A 6,775-nucleotide genomic window follows, 5' to 3' on the forward strand; every position below is an offset into this window, starting at 1 on the left:
ATTCTCACATGTTGCTTCTTTGGGGGTGTTTATTTCCAAAATGATGCTATCCACATAAGTCACAGTTTATGGACAGAGAAAAATAGAAACTAATATCTAACAGTTACATTTCTCTGCTTAGCCATTCAGACAATACAAGTTTCATGTTAGATGTATTTTCAATATGATTGGAAAAGATAAGCATTTTTTCTAGTTTTAGGTAATAGCTAAAGAGTCCTATATATAGCACAAAATTTAGTTATGATATGTATTGGTGCCAAAGAGAATTGGGTTTCTAGTGCATAAGTCATCATCTATTTAAAACCACTGCTGTGGTCTAACTTACCTTGTTAAACTCATTTTAATGCATGTCACATGTTAAATTAGGTTGAATACCCACATCATCACTGTTGATACAAATTTCAAAAACCATATTCCGGTGGTTATCATCAGCAGTGCCATTGTTGCTTCCCAAAGTGGCAGAACCTTGGAGTGAGTTGCATAGTGGGTGTATTCAGCTGGACTGGTAGCACTGAAATCCTCATTAGCACTCTGAGGGTCGAAAGCGTCACCTGGCACATGAACAAGAGCAGATTCCTGATCAGTAGTGAAGCTATCACATTTGTGTTCTCTTAGAAGCAAGTTTCAAGAACAGGGTCAGAATGTTGCCGAGGAAGAGTGAATGAGGAGGAAGGAGAGAAAATGGTGTCCACGGATTACAGTACCTACAGTCAAGCTGCAGCCCAGCAGGGCTACAGTGCTTACACAGCCCAGCAAACTCAAGGATATGCACAGACCACCCAGGCCTATGGGAAACAAAGCTATGGAACCTATGGACAGCCTACTGATATCAGCTCAGAGCACTGCCACCTACAGGCAGACTGAATATGTGACTTCTTATGGACAGCCTCCCACTGGTGATACCACTCCAACTGCCCCCAGTCATACAGCCAGACTGTTCAAGTATGTGGCACTGGTGCTCATGACACCACCACTGCTCCAGTCACCACAACCCAAGAACCTTGTGCAGCTCAGTCTGCATATGGCACCCAGCCTGCCTACCCAGCCTATGGCCAGCAGCCAGCAGCCGCCGCTGCACCTGCAAGACCACAGGATGCAAACGAGCCCACTGAGACTAGTCAACCTCAATCTATCACAGGGGTTTATAACCAGCCCAGCCTAGGGTATGGACAGAGTAATTACAGATATCCCCAAGCACCTGGGAGCTACCCCATGCAGCCAGTCACTGCATCTCCACCCTATCCTCCTACACATCTTATGCTACACATCCTATCTTCCTCTTCACAACCAACTAGTTATGATCAGAGCAATTAATCTCAACAGAACATCTATGAGCAACCTAGCAACTATGGACAGCAGAGTAGCTATGGTCAACAAAGCAGCTATGGGCAGCAGCCTCCCATTAGTTACCCCCCTCAGACTGGGTCCTACAGCCAGGCTCCAAGTCAATATAGCCAACAGAGCAGCAGCTACAGGGAACAGAGTTCATTCCGACAGGACCACACCAAATGGTGTCGGAGGCAGGAGTCTGGAGGATTTTCCAACCAGGAGAGAACCAGAACATGAGTGGCCCTAATAACCGGGAGAGGAGAAGAAGGGGATTTAAGCATGGAGGCATGAGCAGAGGTGGGCAGGGAGGAGGATGCAGTGGAATGGGCATTAGAGACCAAGGTGGCATCAATAAGCCTGGTGGACCCATGGATGAAGGACCAGGTCCTGATCTAGGCCTTCCTATAGATCCTGATGAGGATTCTGACAACAGTGCAATTTATGTGCAAGGTTTAAATGACAATGTGACTCTGGATGATCTGGCAGACTTCGGTAAGCAGTGTGGGGTTGTTAAGATGAACAAGAGAACTGGGCATCCCATGATCCACATCTATTTGGATAAGGAGAGAGGAATGCCTAAAGGGGATGCCACGGTGGCCTATGAAGATCTGCCAACTGCCAAGGCTGCTGTGGAATGGTTGGATGGAAAGGATTTTCAAGGAAGAATACTTAAAGCTTCTCTTGCGTGAAAGAAACCTCCAAAGAATAGCATGTGGAGTGCCATGACACCTCGTGAGGGGAGAGGAATGCCACCACTGCTCCGTGGAGGTCATAATAGCTCATGAGGTCCCAAAGGACCCATGGGTTGCATGGGAGGCATTGGAGGAGACAAAGGGGCTTCACCCCATGAAAACACTAAGGCTACTTAGGAACCCCCATGTGGAGGAGGAAATGTCCAGCAATGAGCAGGAAATTGGCCGTGTGCCATGCAGGTATGTGGAACTCAGAAAATGAACTGGAGAACAGAATGCAACCAGGGTAAGGCCCCAAACCTGAGGGCTTCCTCCCGCAACCCTTCCAACCTCCGGGATGAGATAGTGGCCAAGGCTGCAGTGGTGGCATGCAAGGAAGAAGAGGTGTCCATATGGACCATGGTGGTCCTGGAGAATTGTTCCGAGGTAGCAGTGGTGGAGGCACATATGACTTCAGAGTTGTCCGAATATTGGAACGAGTTAGCTTTGGTGGAGGAACATGACATGGTCCTGTGGGCCCTCCTGGACCATTGTTGGAACAGGTGGACTGAAGAAGATGTGGACCTGGAGGACCTGCGTAAGTGGATAAAGGCAAGAACAGTCAGGAACTTAGAGACCGGCCCTACTAGAGAGACCTGCAGAGCTACATGGAAGACCAGATTTATTTTTTAAAACAAGAAAATGTTTTAAATTTAGAATTCCACATTTATAATGTGGCCACGAAGTCATAATTATTACTGTGTGTACTTTAGTATTTTCAGCATTTGTGAAGAAGTATTAAAACAAGTTAAATGGTAGGTGACTGAGTTTTTTTTTTTCTTTTAAAGATGCCTGTTTTAAGACATAACAATGGGAACCCCTTGTGAGCATACTCAGTATCATTGTGGAGAACCGAGAGGGCCCCTTCTTGTAACAAAATTCATGGTTGTGAATGTTTTCAAATACATTCCAATTTTTTTTAACTGTCAAATAATTAATGTTGCAGAGGGTCCATGTTGTCTCCAGTGTGGCTACCAAGAGGAAGCTCAGAGTCAGCATGTGGCCTCCCCTTGCATGCCAAGGATAAGTCCTAAAGAAAGTTTGTGATCCATTGTGGTGTCGTGAAGTGTAATTTTCTCTGAATCCTAAAGAATGTCACGTCTGTGACTTGTACCTGGAGATGAAGGTAACTCAGTGTTGGCGGTAAGCAGGGGCACAATGACATCCTCATCCTTTGCAGGACGAAATTCTTCTTTCTTGGTTTCTTCAACCTTTAAGGAAAGTTTGAGATGTAAGATTTCATTAAAATGTCACTAAGTATACTCACTTTAGAAGAACTTATCTGTTAATGCCAGGGTCCTGATTTATAGTCCCCAAATATTTGTTTGCTCAGTGAAATTTTATCACTGTAACTACTGTTATTGTGTAACCTTTGCTTCCTTTCTGTTTGATTCAAAGCCCAGAGTTTGAGAACCTTAAAAGGGGACTTGCTCAGCTTTATGTGTGTGTGTGTGTGTGTGTGTGTGTGTGTGTGTGTTAAGGGGTGGGAAGAGAATAACCTTCACAAGGTGGCTCTCTGTTTTCACCTGGTGAGGCTGCCATGGTGGCATGCAGCGAGGAGGATGCAGATTTTCTGCCTGTGGTGGTCCTGCAGAAATGACCCGAGGTAGCACTGGTGGAGGCACATATGGCTTCAGAGTTGTCAGAATCTTGGACCGAGTTAGCTTTCGTGGAGGAACATGACATGGTCCTGTGGGCCCTCCTGGACCTGCAAGAGAACAGTCAGGAACTTTGATACTGGCCCTACAAGAGAGACCTGCAGAGCTGCATGGATGACCAGATTTATTTTTTAAAACCAGAAATGTTTTAAATTTAGAATTCCACATTTATAATATTGGCCACAAAATCATGATTATTACTGTGTGTACTTTAGTGTTTTCACCATTTGTGAAAAAACATTAAAACACGTTAAATGGTAGTTGACTGAATTATTTTTTCTTTTAAAGATGCTTGTATTAAGACTTAACAAAGGGAACCCCTTGTGAGCATACTCAGTATCATTGTGGAGAACCGAGAGGGCCCCTTCTTGTAACAAAAATCAGGGTTTTGATTGTTTTCAAATACATTACAATTTTTTTTAAACGTCAAATAAATAATGTTTCAGAGGGTACATGGTGTCACCAGTGTGGCTACCAAGAGGAAGCTAAGAGTCAGCATTCGGCCTCCCCCTTGCATGCCCAGTGTAAGTCCTAAGGAACGTGTGTGATCCATTGTAGTGTTGTGAAGTGTAATTTTCACCGAATCCTCTGTGACTTTTACCTGGAGATGAACGTAATTCAGTGGTGGCGGTAGAAAGGGGCACAATGCCATCCTCATCCTTTGCAGGATGAAATTCTTCTTTCTTGGTTTCTTCAACCTTTAAGGATAGTTTGAGATGTAAATTTTCATTAAAATGTCACTAAGTTTTATTCACTTTAGAAGAACTTATCTGTTAATGCCAGGGTCTTGATTTATAGTCCCCAAATATTTGATTACTCAGTGAAATTTTATCACTGTTACTACTGTTATTGTGTAACCTTTGCTTCCTTTCTGTTTGATTCAAAGCCCAGAGTTTGAGAACCTTAAAAGGGGACCTGCTCAGCTTTATTTGTGTGTGTGTGTGTGTGTGTGTGTGTGTGTGTGTGTGTGTGTGTGTTTGGGGGTAGGCAGAGAATAAACTTCACAAGGTGGCTCTCTGTTTTCACCTGGTGAGGCTGCCCTGGTGGCATGAAGCGAGGAGGATGCGGACTTTCTGCCTGTGGTGGTCCTGCAGAAATGACCCGAGGTAGCACTGGTGGAGGCACATATGGCTTCAGAGTTGTCAGAATCTTGGACCGAGTTAGCTTTCGTGGAGGAACATGACATGGTCCTGTGGGCTCTCCTGGACATGCAGAGATAACAGTCAGGAACTTAGATACCGGCCCTACTAGAGAGACCTGCAGAACTACATGATGTCAAGATTTATTTTTTAAACCAGAAATGTTTTAAATTTAACATTCCACAGGTATAATATTGGCCACATGTCAGGATTATTACTGTGTATACTTTAGTATTTTCACCATTTGTGAAGAAACATTAAAAAAAAGTTAAATTGTAGGTGATTGGGTTTTTTTTTTCTTTTAAAGATGCTTGTTTTAAGACTTAACAATTGGAACCCCTTGAGAGTATACTCAGTATCATTGTGGAGACCCGAGAGGGCCCCTTGTTGTAACAAGATCATGGTTTTGATTATTTTCAAATACATTCCAAATTATTTTAAATGTCAAATAAATAATGTTTCAGAGGGTACATGGTGTCACCAGTGTGGCTAACAGGAGGAAGCTCAGAGTCAACATGTGGTCTCCCCCTTGCATGCCCAGTGTAAGTCCTAAGGAACGTGTGTGATCCATTGTAGTGTTGTGAAGTGTAATTTTCTCCGAACCCTCTGTGACTTGTACCTGGAGATGAGGGTAATTCAGTTTTGGCGGTAGACATGGGCACAATGACATCCTCATCCTTTGCAGGATGAAATTCTTCTTTCTTGGTTTCTTCAACCTTTAAGGAAAGTTTGAGATGTAAATTTTCATTAAAATGTCACTAAGTTTTATTCACTTTAGAAGAATTTATCTGTTAATGCCAGGGTCTTGATTTATAGTCCCCAAATATTTTTTTGCTCAGCTAAATTTTATCACTGTTACTACTGTTATTGTGTAACCTTTGCTTCCTTTCTGTTTGATTCAAAGCCCCGAGTTTGAGAACCTTAAAAGGGGACCTGCTCAGGTTTATGTGTTCGGTGTGTGTGTGTGGTTAGGGGAGGGCAGCGAATAATCATCACAAGCTGCCTCTCTATTTTCACCTGGTGAGGCTGCCCTGGTGGCATGCAGCGAGGAGTAGGCAGACTTTCTGCCTGTGGTGGTCCTGCAGAAATGACCCGAGGTAGCACTGGTGGAGGCACATATGGCTTCAGAGTTGTCAGAATCTTGGACCGAGTTAGCTTTCGTGGAGGAACATGACATGGTCCTGTGGGCCCTCCTGGACATGCAGAGATAACAGTCAGGAACTTAGATACCGGCCCTACTAGAGAGACCTGCAGAACTACATGATGTCAAGATTTATTTTTTTACAACCAGAAATGTGTTAAATTTAGCATTCTACATGTATAATTATGGCCACAAGTCAGGATTATTACTGTGTGTACTTTGGTATTTTCACCATTTGTGAAGAAACATGAAAACAAGTTAAATGTTAGTTGACTGAGTTTTTTTTTTCTTTTAAAGATGCTTGTTTTAAGACTTAACAATTGGAACCCCTTGTGAGCATACTCAGTATCATTGTGGAGACCCGAGATGGCCCCTTCTTGTAACAAAGATCATGGTTTTGATTGTTTTCAAATACATTACAATTTTTTTTAAATGTCAAATAAATAATGTTTAAGAGGATACACGGTTACAACAGTGTGGCTAACAAGAGGAAGCTCAGAGTCAGCATGTGGTCTCCCCCTTGCATGCCCAATGTAAGTCCTAAGGAACGTGTGGATCCGTTCTAGTGTTGTGAAATGTAATTTTCTCCGAATCCTCTGTGACTTGTACCTGGAGATGAAGGTAATTCAGTGTTGGCGGTAGACATGGGCACAATGATATCCTCATCCTTTGCAGGATGAAATTCTTCTTTCTTGGTTTCTTCAACCTTTAAGGAAAGTTTGAGATGTAAATTTTCATTAAAATGTCACTAAGTTTTATTCACTTTAGAAGAACTTA

At 43.1% G+C, this 6,775-nt stretch overlaps 1 pseudogene; it reads left to right on the forward strand.

The window, feature by feature from the left end:
* The first annotated feature begins 681 nt into the window (after window positions 1-681).
* Window positions 682-2,650, forward strand: LOC121459826 (annotated as a pseudogene).
* The last annotated feature ends 4,125 nt before the right edge of the window (window positions 2,651-6,775 follow it).

The sequence above is a fragment of the Microtus oregoni genome, unplaced genomic scaffold, assembly GCF_018167655.1.
Source record: "Microtus oregoni isolate MIOR12 unplaced genomic scaffold, Mior012 000019F_ref0000042, whole genome shotgun sequence".
Lineage (NCBI taxonomy): Eukaryota > Metazoa > Chordata > Mammalia > Rodentia > Cricetidae > Microtus > Microtus oregoni.